This window comes from Gobio gobio (assembly GCF_949357685.1).
Source record: "Gobio gobio genome assembly, chromosome: 2".
NCBI lineage: Eukaryota > Metazoa > Chordata > Actinopteri > Cypriniformes > Gobionidae > Gobio > Gobio gobio.
In genome coordinates this window covers 20,825,952-20,847,226 of record NC_137098.1, presented here as the reverse complement: position 1 = coordinate 20,847,226, position 21,275 = coordinate 20,825,952, and positions in this window count along the sequence as shown.

Here is a 21,275-nt window from a genome sequence, read left to right as displayed (position 1 = left end):
AGGCCACACCTTGATGGTCTTCACTGATGGCTTCACACGGTTGATGAGGGGTGAATATTTGGGGATGAGGAACAAAGAGATGTGGTCTGACTGTCCCAGGTGGGGGAGGGGTGTTGCAACGTAAGCTCCCGCCATGTTTGTGTACACGTGGTCTAAGGTTTTGTTTCCTCTGGTGTGGCAGGAAACATGCTGGTGAAACTTGGGTAGCACTGACTTTAAGTTTGAATGATTAAAGTCACCTGCAACAATAAAAGCAGCTTCCGGGTGATCAGTCTGTTGTTTACTGATGGCTGCATGAAGTTCTTTCATAGCAAGCTTGGCATCAGCATCCGGGGGAATATAGGCTGCTGTTATAATGGTGGAAGTGAACTCTCGCGGCAGATAAAACGGTCTACATTTAACCATGAGAAACTCCAGGTTAGCTGAACAATGACTCCCAACAATAACAGAGTTTGTGCACCAGGCTTTGTTAATGTAAATGCACAATCCACCACCTCTGGTCTTACCGGAGCCATCTAATGTTCTATCCGCCCGGAGCGTGTGGCATCCCGCTAGCTCAATAGCGGTGTCCGGTATTCCGCCGTTTAGCCAGGTTTCCGTGAAGATTAGGACGTTACAGTTCAAAAGTTTCTTGCTGTGTGTGATGCTGAGTCGAATCTCCTCCATTTTGTTCACTAGCGACCGTACATTGGCAAGGAAAATACTGGGTAAAGAGAGCCGATGTGGGGTAAGCCTTAGCTTTAGCCTTAGCTTAGCTCTCAGACCACCGCGTATTCCCCGCCTTTGTTTACGATCTCGGCGCCGCCTGCGAGCACTTCTGCCCGGCCGGGCAGAGTGCATAGCCTCGGGTGTTCTAGCGATCTCAGGAAGGAGTCGAAGATTGTCCATAAAACTGTCGGAAATTCGCAAACCAATATCCAAAATCTCACCACGGGTGTACGATGTTAAGGCACAACTATTCTGAACGAACAGACCCGAGATGAGCAGGAAAAATACCGCAAAATTGCAGAATCTGGAGAGACCCAGAGCCTCGCGAACTACTCGCGCCGCCATCTTGAGTTGAGAATTTGTTCTAATCCTAAACGGAGAACTTGTTGGTATATGCATTCACCTTTACTTTTTCTCTCAAAAATTATGATCGTGTTTGTAAGAACTCTGTGTATCCTTAAATTCTTTTTACAACACCGGCAAAGATCGTTTACACTCATCTTCTTCTACTTCTTCCAGCGTGCGTGCAGTTGAGTTCTGTTGACAACTATGTGTCGCTCCGTTGCTCTGATTGGTTGTAGGTCTATCAAATTGAGGTATTTCCTGGCACCAAGATATTAGCAGCAAATCCTTTAAGTCCTGTAAGTTGAGAGGTGGGGCCTCCATGGATCGGACTTGTTTGTTCAGCACATCCCACAGATGATCAGTTGGATTGAGATCTGGGGAATTTGGAGGCCAAGTCAAAACCCCAAACTCGTTGTGCTCCTCAAACCATTGCTGAACCATTTTTGCTTTGTGGCAGGGCGCATTATCCTGCTGAAAGAGGCCACAGCCACCAGGGTGTATGTTTCCATGAAAGGGTGTGCATGGTCTGCAACAATGCTTAAATAGGTGGTATGTGTCAAAGTAACATCCACATGGATCCACATCCACATGGACCCAAGCTTTGCCAGCAGAACATTGCCCAAAGCATCACACGGCCTCCGCCGGCTTGCCTTCTTCCCATAGTGCATCCTGGGGCCATGTGTTCCCCAGGTAAGCAACGCACACGCACCCGGCCATCCACATGATGAAAGAGAAAACGTGATTCACCAGACCAAGCCACCTTCTTCCATTGCTCCGTAGTTCAGTTCTGATGCTCACGTGCCCACTGTTGGCGCTTTCAACGTTGGACAGGGGTCTACATGGGCACCCTGACTGGTCTGCAGCTATGCAGCCCCATACGCAACAAACTGCGATGCACTGTGTATTCTGATACCTTTCTATCAGAACCAGCATTAACTTATTGAGCAATTTGAGCTACAGTAGCTCATCTGTTTGACTACATTACCCATGTACTGCATCATGTAGTTTTTCACTAGGAATTTCACTGTTAAACACAATTATTTTAACAGTAAGCTAAAATAATTTGGGTTGACGGCTTTAGCAGAAGCAAATACCATGGATTAACAACCTCGTAGCTCACAGTAGGTCTGTCTCTAAAGGTTTACAAGTTATCATTCAAAATCAATTTACTTACAGAGAAAATAAATATATTTTTACTTTCGGAACCTAACTATTGCACTCTATTGCTTTTAACTTCAATGAACCAACTCAGCGGTCCTTTGTTTACTATCTCTAAAGAGAGTTTTTGAATGGCCTGCTTAACTGTCAACTTGAAATTTGAATCAATGAATGAATGAATCAAATTGAATCCATGGTGGAAGGAAGTAGCTCCAACCGCAAGAGGATTTTTAAGACACCCCATTGTTGTTTCTTATTTATTTACACACTTGTGCTTTTAAACTGTTGTAAAAACACAACATCACACTCATCACAATACCACACATGTGTTATGGTTATGGTTATGATGAGATTATGGTTTTGGAAGTCCGGATTCATATGTAAAGATGAATATCGATAAACATGTTAGGATGAATATCGTCTGGCAGATTTTCATATGTACTTAATGAAACTTATAGCTCATCTGTAAACCAACAGCATATGTTTCATTTATGAGGTGTTGTGTTCTCATAAGATGAGGCGTTCATGCATAAAAGCATTCAGGGGTTATTTTGCATGATTTTCCATGGCCTGGTCAGAAGGCCTTCAGGATGCGGCGGCTCTTGGAGCGTTTGCATTAGAATGAGTGCTGCAGTTTGCCGGTAGAAGATAATAATTCTGACTTTCTCAATGAGAGATGAAATGTTTACTTATTCTGAGTCGCCCATGGCTATGAAGCTTTCTGCTCTTAAAAACAGAAATGAATCTGAGCTTGAAGTGCCAGTTAAACAGAGGCAGATATCCGCACAATCATATCCAGTGGCCTCAAAGGACTGAAGTCACACTCAAAATGTTGTGATGTCATTGCATTAGATAACAGCATTTAAAAGAATCTCAGTCAAGAAAGTTCCAATAAATTAGCTTGATTGCAGTTCAGAGTGCCAGTGATTACAATTTAATGAAGAATGAAGTAAATAAAGACCTATACAAGGTAACTGCTTTCTCTGGGTCAGCGGTAGCACAAACACAGATATGAATGTTCCAGTGTTATTTTCTTAAAGGTTTAGACACATGCAAATCGTTGTAATTTAGAAATTAGATCAAATGGGTGTTTAAATTGAGATTGCAATCTTTTATGATTAATCGTGCAGCTCTACTCCATGTAAACTACAAAGATGCACATTTGTGAAAACGGTGACGTCATGAGTATTATGTGTTATGTGTCTATAGGCGCGTAGTAGGGTGTAACGGTTCTCGGTAAAAAAATAAACCACACCACTCTTCACTCACGGTTCAGCATGCACTTGCACTGCGGTTCATCTAAAATCTGACGACGCATCTATAATATGGTTTGTTGAAAATAACAATGCCTAAAACAGACATAGTTATGCAAATGTATGTTTCTGTTGATGGATACACATTCTGGCTTCCCAATACATTACAACAGCGATGATAAAAAAGCATGGACAAAACAGTCACTCTTGTATGTGAGTGCTGTATGCTCGAACATGACTCAGTCATCACCCAAGTGTTGATAGTGCTCGAGCACAGGTGAGACCTGAACAGCACACATTGCTATTTGTGTTTTAACTAAACTCATTTAAGCCTTACAAACATTTAAGAGCAAGACACGAAAGAGAACTGGTGCGCACTGAGAGAAGATGTGTGTGTGTGTGTGTGTGTGTCCACTAATCACACGGTTGAGTTCTCTTTCAAGTCTTGCACTTGAACGAACAAATTCACACAAAAATTATGTCAACATGCCCGTCTTGGCGAGTTAACATATTAGGTTATGTCTTAAGTAAAATGAGAAAGACATGTGTTTGTGTAACAGTATGTACTGAATCCATTATGTCTTAAAGGGAAATAAGCCTTTTCCTACCGTCTGTGTTTTTAATGTTAATCAAACAACAAATGACAAAGAAATCACTCACTGCTCTTAACTGAATACGTTTTGTAACTTCAATAATGATTAATCTTCATTGAATTTATACAGTGAAGATTATAATATGCAATGTTAGTTTATATTTGATTACTTTCGGTTTCGGTATCTGAAAAACCTGAAAAGCACTGTTTATTTTATATGCATCTTTGCTCTATTGTATGTAGCATATTTGTTTTGATGCTTGTTGTTTGATTATATGTTCATATTTTCTTTATTTTTATTTGACTGCTGAATATAGCCAATAACTAATTTCCCTGAACATAGCACATACCGAACCGTACCGAAACCATGACCCTAAAACTGTGATTAAAAACCAAACCGTGACTAAATTGAACCATTACACCCCTAGAACATAGTGATTCTTTACAAATTGACATCACCAAATACTGGCCTGGCATGAATAATACAGCATTATTATTAGTTTTCGAGGATTTGTGTATCAGTTTTTAGTACATTTTTGTGGTGTAAATGTCATATAAGTAGCCCTCAGTTTCAGTTGATCTTTGTCCGTTCTCGTCTGTTATGTTGGTTGCTGTTCTATTGCATTTCTCCTCTTCCCTTGTGCTTCTTTGTGTTTGTTTGTTATTTTGATTATATTGTTAATAAACGTGACTGCTGCACGTAGATTCTGCCTCAACTCTCCTTTGCTGTGACAATAAGTAAAGAGTTAATAAAATAAGTAGGAAAGTTAATAAGTGAATAAGTAAAAAATAAGCAAGTAAATATCCTTGGGATAACCAAGAATATCATTTGTAACCATGCTGACTAAAATAAATATCAAAGATGGCGACGTCTTTATTACACCTGAAAGTGTTTGTTATTGAAAAATTTTCATCAGATCATCAGATCACATCAGTCAAGTGATCAGTCAAGATGTGCCCTATATATGAACGCAACTGTATTTAGCAGCCTAAACCGGACTGACACCCGTGTTCTGCTGCGGATGTGTGAACGCTGCAATTGTCACATCTAGAACGGAGAATAAAAGTAGCAGATATCATTATTGTGGATGTGGATGCTTGTCAGCGGTCTTATCTGTAGTCCATCGTCCTGTAAATGTCAGCAGCATCCTCAAATGCTTGGCTGCTCTGAGGGAAAGAGGCTGTTTTCCTGAAATGTCAAGAGTCTTTTAAACGCTGGCCTGAAGATTGGATTGAAAACACACAGTTGTATTATTCCACATAAACTCTGGAATGACACAGATGATGGAATTTTGAAGGGGGATTTCACACTGGGCATGTTTGCTGTGATCCGAGCACGATTGTTCCTGGTGTCCCCCGCAGTGTTGGTCTGGTTTCACACTTGATTCTATCGAACCCTGGTGCATGTACGTTCATATTACGTCATCACAAACATGCACGGCGCATGATAGAAAATGAGTCAGTATATTGTGCTTTTTATTAATTTGGTGCTAATAAAGGGATAATTCACCCAAAAAAAGAAAATTATGACATTCTTCTTTCAGACCAATACCAAAGTTATATAAAAAATGTCCTAGCCCTTCCAAGAATTATATTGGCAGTGAATGGCAGCCCAAAATTTGAAGCCCAAAAAAGTGCATTCATCCATTATAAAAAAGTGATCCACATGGCTCCGGGGGGTTAATAAAGGCCTTCTAAAGTGAATCAATGTATTTGTGTAAGAAAAATATCCATATTTAAAACGTTATTTTGTCATTAAAGTTATAAAGTTGGAAGCTAGATATTTTTCTTTATAAAGTTTTAAATATGGATATTTTTCTTACAAAAACCCATCCAAATTTCCAGTGCAACAACTTTTACAGCTAGTTTCAGGTTCGGTACCCCGGTGTGCTCCTGGGTCCGGGACAGCTTTCACATCACCAATTTTTCATGCGACCCATGCCCCATTTCGAACTAAACTCCCAGTGTGAAAGCACACTTAGTGTCATTGAGATTTAAATATGTCAATATCATTTTTTTTATAATTGTTACATTTAGCTTTAGTTATTTTAGTACATCAAGTTAAACCAAATTAAATTGAGAAATGTTGCCTTGGCAACTAGCTGTTACAAACTAGTGTAGATCAAAACTCACGCAGGCGATGAAGAACTTACAGGAACTTTAATGACAAAATCTCTCAGGAAACACTCAAAAACACCAGTATACACGAACATACAATGGACCAACACTGAGAGAACACTGAGAACTAAATACACAGGGCAAATGAGATGATTGACAAGACACAGGTGATAGAAATAACTAATTAGACAGACTGGGGAAAACTAGGGCTGTGTTCGAAATCGCCCCCCTATACCCTCATGCACTATTCCCTACATTAGTCTACTGATATAGTCCACTTGAGGGAGTAAATTAAAACGAGTGAGTGAATTCGGACACTAAGTGCGCCGGAAAGGCTGCCATTTTTGCAGTTTGTGCTTGCTGTTTATTTGAAATGTAGCAAACCGGCAGCTCCAATGAAAATATTTATCTTGAACTCACCGTGGAAACTCACATGTATAAACCTTAATCAAACAATTTAATAATCAATTAAAAAGGAATTTATACCTGTATGCATGATATTTCGCTGGACCAGTGCAGTTTAGAAGATGATGGATGATTGATTCAGCTGCGGGCGCCATCTCCTGGCAGAAAGCTCTCCCATACCCTTAAATAGGGCACTATTTGAGGGAACAGCCATTTGGGGGTGTCCGAAACCATGGTGGACGTTATTGAGTGCATTTATTCAATCCCACAATGCACCGCAATAACAAGTTTACAACCAATGTACGCTCGACGGCTAGAGAATACCCATAATGCACTGTGAGAGTCGCGCCACTCATTGAATTAATTCCTGCGTCTCGCCAGGAGATGGCATCCACAGCGGAATCCGGAACCATTGTATGTGGGTGGAACAAAACCCACAAGAACAAAAAAAAACTGTCCGGGGGGAGAAAAAAAACTGTCCATGGAGGAGTGGATGGTGGGAGGAGCCAGTGAGGAGCCTGAAGCAGGAGCCAGATGGCACAGAGACCAGACAGGACGAGGCGCCAGGGCGGAGTCGACAGTGGGAGGAGCCATGGAGGAGTCGACTTGGTGGTTGACGACACCCTGGGGACGACCAACAAGAATACAGCCACTGATGGAGCCACTGGAGGAGCTGCTGGGTCGATGAGCCTGCACGAGACCGGAGGCCCAGGAGACCGAGGAGGAACTGCGGCGACGAGCGTCCGAGGTGGAACGGGATGACCGCAGGACAGAGGCTGAGGAGAAGGCAGAGCCAGATGAAGCCAAAGGTGCAGGCAGGTCGACGGCTTACCAAGGAGTAGCCGGAGAGACGAGGGAGCCCAGAGAAGCCGTATGGCCGAAGGTTTCCGGTGGAGCTGAGGGAGGGAGGAGCCATGGTGTAGCCGAAGTGTTGACGCGCCGTGGTGGGGTGCAGGGTGAAGAGACTGGCAGCGACGACAGGGGATCCTCTGCATTAGGCGGAACTGCTGGACTGAAGACACGAGGCTAGTCCATACAGCATGTGGGTGAAGCAGAGGGGCTGAAGGACAGCAGTGTGGGCAGGGCTGAGGAACAGGTTGACTGAGGAGGTGGGAGAGGGAGGATGGGTGGGAGTTCAGAAGACTCTGGAGAAACTTGGGATTCTGGAAAGACAGGGAACACAGGAGCTACAGGAGGCACTGGAGATACAGGGGCGCTGGAGATACAGGGGAACTGGGTATAGCCTCTCCAAAAAAGTCAATAAGATCCTCAAACAGGTCACGTAGTTCCTCAAGGTAACCGGCAGAGGTCCTCATATCTACCACCGCGGCGGGGTGGTGGGCAGGGCTCCTTTCCCAGCCCTCAAGCTCCACGAGGACCCCCTCCATGACACACAGTGTTGCCGGCTTTTGCACCTGGTCAGATGCTTGCTGCGGTCCGGGCTCCGGGGCGATGACTCCTTTCAACCCCTGCCTGGGTTCGGGCTCGTCTTTCAGGCAACTCCCTCGTGCCGGTCGTGGTGGGTGGTGGATGGCTGGTCTCTGGCGGTGGTGGAGTGGGACTGGTAATGCTGTCCTCCTCAGCATGGCCAATGGTTAATGGTGAGTCGATGTTTACCAGTACCCACTCCATGAAGGCGGCAAAATCCTCCTTGGGACCGCCCGCTGGAACGTGTGCCTTCGACCGCTCGCTCAGGCTGGCATGGTAGAAAACAAAGAGTGAGCGGTCAGGGTAGTGTGTCAGCCACGCCAGGTCGAGGAAGTCCTGTGTATACACTTCCAGCGGACGGTCTTCCTGCTTCAGGCAGAGTAGCTTCACTGCTGGGAGGTCCATGGTGGGAAGGGAAATAAACCCAAAAAAGAAGGGGAAAACGCCACAACAAAACCTGTTCTGTTACAAACTAGTGTAGATCAAAACTCACGCAGGCGATGAAGAACTTGGAACAGGAACTTTAATGACAAAATCTCTCAGGAAAAACTCAAAAACACCAGTATACACGAACATACGACGGACCAACACTGAGGGAACACTGAGAACTAAATACACAGGGCAAATGAGATGATTGACAAGACAGGTGATAGAAATAACCAATTAGACACACTGGGGAAAACTAAGGCTGAATCCAAAATCGCCCCCTATACCCTTAAATAGGGCGCTATTTGAGGGGACAGCCATTTGTAGTGGTGTCCGAAACCATAGTGGACGTTATTGAGTGCACTCATTCTATCCCACTTTGCACCGCAATAACGAGTGTACAGCCGATGTACACACAGCGGCTGTCTCACTTGTTTTCATTCACTCCTTCAAGTGAACTGTATCAGTGGACTAAAGTAGGGAATAGTGAATGAGGGTTTAGCCTAGGTCACAGGAACAGAACAGAAAGCAATGAAAACAACATACATGTAACACTAGCTGAAATTTTAAAAAGTTTTTATTCTTTATTTTACTTCAGTAAACATTTTATTTCAAGTAACAAAATAGTTTTCTATGGTGTTAAAGGTAACGCTTTACTTTAATATAGTATAATGTTTTAACATTATTTCATATATTAACTAACATGAACTAACTATTACAGCCCTTATTAATTTTAGTTAATGTTAGTTAATAAAATACAGTTGTTCAGTGTATGTTAGTACACGGCAATAACAAACATTAAAAGATACAACTTTTTATTTTTAAAATGTATAAATTAACATGATCTAAGATAAGTAATGACATAAGTAATGCTGTAGAATTGTTGTTTATCAGTAGTTTATGTCATCTGTTGTAGTTAACTAATGTTAATAAATTAAGCATTATTGTAAAGTTTTACCCTTTTGGTTTCAGTTTTGGGTTTAGTTTTAACCCTGCCATTCAAATGGGATTCTATACTCTGTGTTGTCAGGAAATCTTGTGCATTCATCCACAGGCTGTTTATGGTGTCACAACATGGCAGTTAGATGTTATTCTTAAAGGGATAGTTCACCCAAAAATGAAAATTAGCCCATGATTTACTCAACCCCAAGTCATCCTAGGTGTGTATGACATTTTTATTTCAGATGAATACAATCTGAGTTAGGCTATATTAAAAAAGTCCTGGCTCTTCCCAGCTTTATAATGGCATTGACTTGATGGGTCAAGGTTTCAAGGGTCAAAGATTACTCTTTCGCCGCAAGTTGACTTCCGTACCGCTGACCACCGGAAGCTAGTTATTTTAGTCTATACATTTTTAAAAATGGATATTTTTCTTACACAAACAGGCCACTTCGCTTCAGAAGGCCTTTATTAACCCCCCTGGAGCCGTGTGGAGTAGTTTTATGATGGATAGATGCACTTTTATTGACTTCAAAATAGACCCATCAAGTCAATGACATTATAAAGCTGGGAAGAGCCAGGATTTTTTTTTAATTATATCTCAGATTGTATTCGTCTGAAAGAAGAATGTCATATGCACCTAGAATGACTTGAGGGTGAGTAAATCATGGGATAATTTTCATTTTTGGGTGAACTTTCCCTTTAAATACGATAACTTTTATTGTTTAAAATAAATAAAAATAATATGAACTGAACTGATCCAGAGATCAGGTCTGTAATGGAGTGTTTGTACATTTCCAAGTTAAAACTGAAACAATCGATGATTTATCATTTTAACTTTTAACTAACTGCCCAATCTGGAACATTTCTAATGTTATCATAACTTGTGACATATAGGGCTAGATTTACTAAACAGGGCAAATTAGCGTGAGAGCGGAATTCCATAAAAGCGCCGATGGGAGTGGAAAGTTCTGCGTGTGATCTACTGACGATGCGCAAATTAAAGAACACATACGCTGCCGGATCATTTACATAATGACCAACGCATTTGTATATCAATGGATAGTTGTGGATCAGTTGGCCTTAGGGCTGAGTATCATTAAAAAAATTTGATACCGATACGATTCCATGACTTCGATACCGGTTCCTGAACGATACTTTTTCCGATTAAAATTTAATTAAAATCCATTCGAACAAGATTACGTTTGTTTAAAGGTATATATTTTAAGCTTCTATAGGTATATTTTTCTCATGTCCTTGAGGCAAGTATCCTATACGCTAAGTTTCGATTAATTTATGACGCGCTCCAGTTCTTGTTGTCAAAGACGGATCAACTTTATGCTCTCAAGTTTATTCCGTGCACTGTCAAGTGCTTCGTCAGATTTGTTGTGTTGTCAGCAATCATCTTGCCGCAAATATTGCATTGCGGGGCTGTTGGCATCGAGCCTGGTGAAATGTAGCGACACTTTAGATTTTTTTCCCACATCTTTTACATCTATGGGGGTTGGGAAGCTTACACATTACAGCCTCACGTGTGAGCCATGTCTCTGTGGGCAACCATGTAAACTAGTGTTTTTCCTTGATGCCACAGCCAATCATGCTGCAAGCTTATTTGCTTACTGACGTTGATCGATTACTTTTGATGATTAAAAAGTATCGAACTCGATTCCCAGTTGGCCCTATTTGGACTTGTTGTAATGTGTTTTCGCACCGGTTTCCAAGCTCAAACCATGAGGAAGATGCTTTTACCCAAAGCAACTTACATTGCATTCAGGCGTACAATACATTTTATTACTTAAAGCTTTTCCTAGGAATCAAACCTATGCTGAATGATAATTGTGGGAACACATTTATTAATTTATTTTGTGATTTCAATAGAACGAATAGCGATAAATATGAGCGTGCAGACAAGATCATTGTCGTTTTCTGAACCTTTTCTGCTGGCCAGTCATTATAACACACGCTAACAAAATGAAGTGAAAACTCCTGTTAGAAACATCCCTTTCGATAGCTGCAACTGAAAATGCCATTTATGTACAATATTTTGTAGGTCACATAACTTTGAAAGAACCAATCGGATCCATGAGAGACGGTGTCAAAGGTCAAGGCAGAGATGCACTAATTAAGCTGCAGCGCTGCGTTCTGAAGGAGCAGACACATTTATGAAAGTCAGCGACTAGAACAGCTGAAGCTCACACACAGATGACAGGAACATTCATCACATCCCACTGATTTATAACACACACACACACACACACTTATAGACGTATAATTCTGTTATAATAAATGGCATTAGTGTGAGATTCACTCTGAGCCACTGAGATTTCTTATGCTTCACTCTGGTATTTTCTGTTCTTAACACAAGCGCAAACTCTCTGTTTTTCTTTCATTCTTGAACTTTCCACTCACTTTTATTCTGTTTTATACCGATGGAATTATTTTTTTCTATCCCTCACGAAAATCTTTCTGCATTTCTACTTTTTCATAAGACAGTATTGTGTTATTTTAGTGTTTCTTCAAAATCTTTTTAGTGGGGAAGCAAATTTGCAGCAGCATGGCAAAGGATATTAGATTTCAACCAAAAGTTGTGAGCTTGCAGTCTGAAATGAATGTGATGAGATTAAAAAAGACATCTTTGCACGCAAAAAACCCCCCAAAAACAGAGTGGTCCAGTTCACAAACATAGGTGTCTTGAAAATTCATATAATTGATGACATTTAGGTAAAGATACACATTTGCAAGCATACCTGTCAACACTCCCATTTTTACTGGGAGTCTCCCTCTCATTTTGTTATTTCTACTGGGGAACTCCCGTAATTTGTATGGCTCAAACCTTGTTATATGAATAATCACATCAATATATTATTCCAAGGTTTTCCAGTTGCCAGATCTTGTATGAAACTCATCCTACTCACACAATCGACACATTTTTGACCTCGACCTGACAACCTACAACCCAGTCACGCTGTTGATATCTGCACAGGTAGTAGCCATGGGAAGTTGAATCGAGCACTGGAGGAGAAGACTCGGGTGGTAAATATTTAACGCAGCATCTGTTTTTTCTGTCATCATTTGCCTAGCGTTGATCATGCTTTTATTCATACAAATGCTTTTAAACAATTCAGGATCGACAAGACGAAGAGAACGTGCTGCCTGTGACACACACACATGACGCACATTCCTTGTCAAAATGTGTTTTTGTTTTGGTCCGTGCAAAACCACATGCTGCCAGTTTACCCAATGGTATTTCGACACCACAGGTTGCCAGCTGGTGGACAACAAAGCTTATTGCAGCCATGGAAGCCAGTAAACAAACTGGGTCAGAGATTGCAGATTCTACCTGAAAAAGCCTCTGTATCCATCTAAAAATCTCTATGAATGAGAGCATATTAAAACGCAGATAAATCAGCTCATCAACTGTGTCATCAACACTAGTTTATTAATAAACAGTGTGGCTTACATTTGTCAATTGCGCTCATTCCTGTTGCGTGCCCTCAAGCTGGCAACCCGCATGAGCAGCGAGTCTGAGGAGGAGGGGGTGGGGCAAACAACGATCTCCAATATTTTTTATTTGGACTGCAGTACCTTTTTCGACCACTAGCTATCAATCCTACATTCCACACTTTTAAATGATCGTAAAGAGTAGTGAGGAAATGAGACAAGTGTGAGAACTGCGTCATGTGCAGTAGCGGCAGATCTTAAAGTGACAGTAACCACTTATGATAACCCTAACCCTAATGTAAAGAACAAAAGTAATTACTCACTAAATGACTCACTGCTCTTGACTAAAATAAACTTTTGTAGCTTTAATAAGGATCTATATGTATGATTTATGCAGTACAAACTGTTTGATAACCGACTTGTTATACAGGTAGGAAAGGCACAGGTAAATATGACATTTATTTTATTCTTTATATTATTATATTATTATTTCATTGAGACATCATTAGCAGTATCAGTGATACTGGCCTTCATTTACATTTATGCATTTGGCAGACGCTTTTATCCAAAGCGACTTACAGTGCCCTTATTACAGGGACAATACCCCTGGAGCAACATGGAGTAAAGTGCCTTGCTCAAGGAAACACTGGTGGTAACCGATAGGATCGAACCAGCAACCTTCTGCGTATCAGTTCCATTGTTTAACCCACTGGACCCCCATCTCCCTTCATTCATAAAAAGATGCCATTAAACAAGTATTTAAAATATACTGTCTTTATGTTGTTTCTACATTAACAGTGAAATTATTAGGCTACATTAAAAAATATATTTAAAAATTAGGTGTTTTTAATGGCGATTAATCATGATTAATCACAGAAAAATTTAAAAATGTATATCTGCATATTTAGCCTTTATGTATTTATACCCAAATGTTGATTGGTGTGTTTGCAAGAGAACATGATCTGACCTTGATGTTAATTGTTAATGGCAGTTACAAAGAGTGCAAAGAGTCACGTGGTCAATTGTCCTCATTTGAATTATTTATTTGAAATATTAGATAAATTTGTTTATACATTTTTGGCTTAAAAAAGGTCAAAACAAAGGATAAAATCTCAACATGCTGTACGCAGCACTAGTACAATGTGAGAACTTATACAGCTGAGTATGAATATGAACACATCAGTGATGGTCTAAACACAGCTATGAAAGTATTGTGTGGATTTAGAGGATATCACTCTTGTATCCACGGATGAGAGCTGTTTGTTTAAATATTCATTTATTCTAATCAAGGTGACTCTTTTAGAGGTGTGTTATATACCTGTAAGGAAATGTAAACATTGATTATTTTATTTGCTTACTTCTTCACACTAATAATAATATAATTTACAGGTACTGTACCATGTGGTCTGACTGTCTACTGTGTTAACTATGGGATGTTTGCTACTTGGCACTCCCATGAGCTCACAGTGCCAACCAATAGGGCCGTTTCCATGGCAACAGCTGGCAGGGAGGCATGTGGGAGATTTTTTCAGCATTTATAGGCGGATTTGGATATGTATAGGTACAGCAAGATGTAGATGATAATCTTAGTGCAAAACAATAAACAAAGTTTGTTTAAAGAGTTTTCTTGTGTAATGTAAAAAAGAAAAATCAGTCATCAGTAATATCGGTCAAATAAAAATTGTTCTCCTAGAAAATACTGTAAGTGATGTGTGTTTTTTTGTTTTGTTTTTTCCTCACCAAAAATCTGTCAATCATTAGGAATCATTGATCTAACACTGAATCCTGAACCAGTTATATCAACATAAAACATGCTTTTCGGTAAAGACTAACATTCATGTCTAATCAGGGCAAATGGCTATTTATTAATGTCTATGTTGGAAAAAGTAATTTTTACATGCTAAACATACACAGAATGCAGGACACTTTCTGTGCCTACATAACAACCTGGGCCATCTGTTCTCTCTGTCTTTGTGTGTGTGTAAGCATGGATCATACTGTGAAGCCGGAGATTGCTCACAAATTCTGCTTGTAAACAAAGACAGACGCCTATGCATTACACTACGCTATCTCTCTCACACACACACACACACACACACACACACACACACACACACACATACATGCACTACTGCTGTCGGGTCCACTACTGTCAATCACATGCAAACGTTTTTCATTTTCCCTGTAGAAGTGTGTTTCTAACAAGAGAAAGAAAAAAGACAAATTAGAATAAATACATTCTTAAATAAATAAATAAATTAAATAAATTCTTGTTAGAAACACACTTCTACAGGGAAAATGAAAAACGTTCGCATGTGATTGACAGTAGTGGACCCGACAGCAGTAGTGCATGTATGCGTGTGTGTGTGTGTGTGTGTGTGTGTGTGTGTGTGTGTTGTGTGTGTGTGTGTGTGTGTGTGTGTGTGTGTGTGTGTGTGTGTGTGTGTGAGAGAGAGATAGTGTAGTGTAATGCATAGGCGTCTGTCTTTGTTTACAAGCAGAATTTGTGGGGCGGCAGTGGTTCAGTGGTTCATGTAGGTTGTCTACAAACCGGAAGGTTGGTGGTTCGATCCCCGGTTCCACCTGACCAAGTGTCGAGGTGTTCATGAGCAAGACACCTGCTCCCGACGAGCTGGATGGCGCCTTGCATGGCTGACACCGCCGTCGGTGTGTGAATGGGTGAATGTGAGGCAATGTGTAAAGCGCTTTGGATGGCCATTGGTCTGTTAAAAGCGCTATATAAATACAGTCCATTTACCATTTACAAATAGTTGCATATTCCAATTAAAGTTTAAATTAAGTGAGTAGACATAATTTAATATTGTAAAAATGTTACACAGTGTTTGTCCACTAAGTCAAAGGAACTCTACTGCTACTGTGACAGGGTTGTCATGCTTACTGGGTTAGGGGGGGAGTACAGTTATAGTTACAGGTTTTGTTGGTGACAGTGTCCTCGTGGTTTCTAGGTTGGAGGAGAGCATGAGGTTGTCATAGAGACTTAACAGAAGGGGAAAGTAGAGTTGCTATGAGGTTGTCATGGTGACTGGTGGAGAGGAGAGTACAGTTACAGTGAGGTAGTCAAGGTGACTGACAAAAGGTTGAGTTGCAGTGAGGTTGTTACAGTGCTGTTATAGATGGTTGTGTAGACTTGTAGTGAGGTTGTCATGGTGAACTATAGAATAGTTTCAGTGGTATTGTCATGGTAACAGAGTAGAGTTGCAATGATGTTGTAATGGTTGTGTAAATTTGCAGTTAGGATGTCATGGTGACTGATAGAGAAGAGAGTACAGTTACACTGAGATTGTCATTGTGACTGAGAGAAAGGGGAGACTGATGGGCCACTGCAACAGTTGATAGGTGGTTGTGTATAGTTGCAGTGAGGTTGTTACAGTACTGTGATAGAGTGGAGAGCTGCAGTGAGGTTGACATGGTAACTGAAATAGTGAGAGTAGAGTTGCAGTGAGGTTGTCATTGTTACTGGTAGAGGAGAGAGTACAGTTACAGTGAAGTTTCCATGGTAACTAAAACGGAGGTTGAGTTACAGTGAGGTTGTTAAGGTGCTTTCATAGAGAGAAGTTGCAATGAGGTTGTCATTGTGACTGGTAGAGGAGAGAGTACAATTACAGTGAGGTTTTCATGGTGACTAAAAAAGAGGTTGAGTTGCAGTGAGGTTGTTACGGTGCTGTCATAGAGAGAAGTTCCAATGAGGTTGTTATGGTGACTGGTAGAGGAGAGAGTACAGTTACAGTGAGGTTGTCATGGTGACTGAAAAAAGAGGTTGAGTTTTAGTGAGGTTGTACGGTGCTGTCATAGAGAGAAGTTGCAATGAGGTTGTCATGGTGACTGGAAGAGGAGAGAGTACAATTACAGTGAGGTTGTCATGGTAACTGAAATTGTGAGAGTAGAGTTGCAGTGAGGTTGCCACAGTGCTGTTATTGATGGTTGTGTAGAGTTGCAGTGAAGTCATGGTGACTGGTAGAGGAGAGAGTCAAGTTACAGTGAGGTTGTCATGGTGACTGCAAAAGGTTGAGTTGCAGTGAGGTTATTTCATTGCTGTGATAGAGAGAAGAGTTGCAGTGAGGTTGTAGTGGTGACTGGTAGAGGAGAGAGTACAGTTACAGTGAGGTTATCATGGTGACTGAAAAAGAGGTTGAGTTGCAGTGAGGTTGTACGGTGCTGTCATAGAGAGAAGTTGCAATGAGGTTGTCATGGTGACTGGTAGATGAGAGAGTACAATTACTGTGAGGTTGTCATGGTAACTGAAATTGTGAGAGTAGAGTTGCAGTGAGGTTGCCACAGTGCTGTTATTGATGATTGTGTAGAGTTGCAGTGAAGATATGGTGACTGGTAAAGGAGAGAGTCAAGTTACAGTGAGGTTGTCATGGTGACTGAAAATGGTTGAGTTGCAGGGAGGTTGTTACATTGCTGTGATAGAGAGAAGAGTTGCAGTGAGGTTGGCATGGTTACTGAAATAGTGAGAGAAGAGTTGCAGTGAGGTTGTAGTGGTGACTGGTAGAGGAGAGAGTACAGGTACAGTGAGGTTGTCATGGTGACTGAAAAAGAGGTTGAGTTGCAGTGAGGTTGTTTCAGTGCTATGATAGAAAGGAGAGTTGCTGTAACATTTGTCATGTTAACTTTAATAGCGAAGAGAAGAGTTGCAATTAGGTTGAATGAATGATGAATGTCATAGATGGTTGTATACAGTTCCAGTGAGGTTGTCATGGTGACTAAAAAGAGGTTGAGTTGCAGTGAGGTTGTTACAGTGCTGTTATAGATGGTTGTGTAGAGTTGTAGTGAGGTCGTCATGGTGAACTATTGAAGAGTTTCAGTGGTATTGTCATGGTAACTGAGAGTAGAGTTGCAATGAGGTTGCTAATGGTTGTGTAAAGTTGCAGTGAGGTTGTCATAGTGACTGATAGAGAAGAGAGTACAGTTACACTGAGATTGTCATTGTGACTGAGAGAAAGGGGAGACTAGATGGGCCACTGCAACAGTTGATAGGTGGTTGTGTATAATTGCAGTGAGGTTGTTACAGTACTGTGATAGAGTGGAGAGCTGCAGTGAGGTTGACATGCTAACTGAAATAGTGAGAGTAGAGTTGCAGTGAGGTTGTAGTGGTGACTGGTAGAGGAGAGAGTAAAGTTACAGTGAGGATGTCATGGTGACTGAACAAGAGGTTGAGTTGCAGTGAGGTTGTCAGTGCTGTTATTGATGGTTGTGTAGAGTTTAGGGCTGTCAACGAATATTCTAGATTCGAATATATATTCGAATAGTTTTTAAAAAACGAATTTCGAAGGTGAAAATTAATATTCAAATAAATAAAAAAATGTGGGGAAAAAAACGCCCGCGGTAGTAGAGGCGTGGCTGTCTGCTTTGCGAGTGGGCGCTAACGCGCCTGAAGCCTTGTGTACTTTCGCCTGGCTCCACAGCGCGAGCCCCCGCTGACTGCGCGCGCTCCTCCCCAAACGGACGAGGTGTTTATACTTGACGCGCTCGCCGTTGTGCTTTTCTTTGAAACGACAGATGGCGACTCGGAGTAATTGTTCTATAAACTATCAGGAAAAGCGTCGAGAAGAAGTGGCTAATGTACACAGGTGACGATATTTATTTTAGTACACTTCACCGAAAACCACACTACAAAAGAATCATGTAAAACAGATCAAAATAAACCTTGATATTACTTGTAACATGAGAACAAAATGTATGTAGAAATGTAACGTTAACTTATACAACTCAATTTATGACATCTAAATGTTTCCTAATTTCACGAAACACTTTAGTGAGTTTTCACTTCGTTTCGTGAACTTTTCTTTATTAAACAGGCTTTTTTATGCTTTTGTAGGCTCGTTTTGTAAATATAAGCAACTAATTTGTATGTGCAAACTGGACCACCCTTACTTTGCATCGCCCGCCACAAGCTCTCTGTCTGCAACACGACGAGGCCATAACGGAGAAATTAAATGCACAGAGAACGTGAGGGCGAGAGAGAGTGAGGTCTGCGGTCTGCGGTCTTTAGCCATTAGTTGATTTACTTGTTTTTGTGTAGGTAATACGTTGTCAAATATGTTACTTAAATAGACTACCTATATAAGTAGTTATGTCTCTTTGTATTCATTTGTCCTGTTATTGACGTAATGCGCGTCATTGATAAAATGCGCAACCAGATGTTCGAATAGTTCGAATATTCGTGCTTTTTTTAGAGGGAATATTCTAACGTCATTTTTGAGGAATTTTGACATCCCTAGTAGAGTTGCAGTGAAGTTGTCATGGTGACTGGTAGAGGAGAGAGTACAGTTACAATGAGTTTGTCATGGTGACTAAAAAAGAGGTTTAGTTGCAGTGAGTTTGTTATGGTGCTGTCATAGAGAGAAGTTGCAATGAGGTTGTCATTGTGACTGGTAGAGGAGAGAGTGCAATTACAATGAGGTTGTCATGGTGACTAAAAAAGAGGTTGAATTGCTGTGAGGTTGTTACGGTGCTGTCATAGAGAGAAGTTGCAATGAGGTTGGCGGGGTAACTAAAAAAGTGAGAGAAGAGTTGCAGTGAGGTTGTAGTGGTCAGGGCCGGCCCGTGGCATAGGCGGAATAGGCAAATGCTAGGGGCGCCACTCATCCATAGGGGCGCCGCGCCAAAATGTATTACTGAAACTATTTTATTCATATTCATTTGAAATATTACCAAATAAAGCGCAAAAAAACTTAACTAAGTCCCCTGCATCTTCCCGGTCCGCCTCATCAATCTCCCCCGCCAAGCTACTTGAAGTGCGTCAGAAATAGCCTTTAACGCGTGATCAGTTTAACGTTGGGAATTTGTTGTGTCGCGTCGCCTCTCGCCGCATCGAATGTAGATGAATGTAGGTGCTTGGCCGCTCGCTCCAGGTGTAGACACGGTGAAAGTTGCCTGATAATTTATGACGGATGGCCGAATTGTAGTGTCATAAAAAACACTGCAAAAATGCTCTTCTTATTTAGTATTTTTGTCTTGTTTCTAGTCTAAATATCTAAACATTCTTAAACCAAGATGCATTTAGATAAGTAAAATAATATTTTTTCTTAAGTGAGTTTATGCTTAAAACAAGCTAAATTATCTGCCAATGGGGTGGGAAAAATAATCTAGTTTCTGATTGAAATCTTGTTTCTTGTTTCTGTCCCAAACAGATCATTTTTCTCACCCCATTTGGCAAGTAATTGTGCTAGTTTTAAGCTAAAACTCACTTCTTCCCCCAGAAAACAAGGAAAAAATTATCTAATGTCATTTTACTAGTAAATACATCTTGATTTAAGAATTTTTTGATGTTTGGACTGGACACAAGAAAAAATTACTAAAGAAGAAGAGCATTTTTGCAGTGTAAAGACAGAGGTAAAGTGGTGTAATGAATAAACAGTTTATTTAATTGCATAGTAGTAAAATACTAATGTACGCTAATTAATTCCAGTTTTACCTTAAACTATATACAAGCAGCTGTTCTGGGTTCTCCAGTGGCCACAGATAGTGTATTTTGTCACAAAAAAAAAAATCATATCTGTTTTTTTAAACGCATGTAATATCACTTTTTTAATAGCCTAATGTTTTTACTCTACAGTTGTGCAGTTTTAAGGGGACATATGGACATTTTCAAATGTATTTGCCGAAATTAGTAATGATATTTATACATTTTATGTAAATTTCACATTAAATATCTAAATTTCTCAGTTTAATTAATGGTGAAAACGTGAATGTGCATATTAGTGGAAGTTTGCTGCCATCTACTGGAAAACAAAACCTTTTGCTAGTTCTCAATAGTTTGTGCTTATACTTGTTATTTTTTGTTTAGGCTGTTATGTGGCGTAGGTGCTATTTTTGTATAGTTTAACTATCACCAGCCTTTTAAAAAAATTAAATAATAATAATATCATGAACATAATGATGGGGTAGAATGGACTGGACATCATATAAAACAACAACAATAAAAGTGTAAAAACATCAATGCATTAAAAAAATAAAACAGTACCAGTGTTTCCGCAACTTAGACTGAAAACATGTAGTGCTAAACCTTGATACAAGGGGCACCAAGTAAAATCTTGCCTAGGGCAGCAAATTGGTCAGGGCCGGCCCTGGTAGTGGTGACTGGTAGAGGAGAGAGTACAGTTACAGTGAGGTTGTCATGGTGACTGAAAAAGAGGTTGAGTTGCAGTGAGGTTGTTACAGTGTTGTGATAGAAAGGAGAGTTGCAGTGAGGTTGACATGGTAAATAGCGAGATAAGTGTTGCAGAAAGGTTGTCACAGTGGTGTCATAGATGGTTGTGTAGAGCTGCTGTGAGGTTGTCATGGTGACTGATAAATGGTTGTGTAGAGTTGTAGTGAAGTTGCCATGGTGACCATAATAAATGGGGGGTGACAGTTGCAGTGAGGTTGTTATGGTGACTAAGAAAAAGGGTGGGCTAGGTGCAGTGAGATTGCTCCAGTGCTGTCATAGATGATTG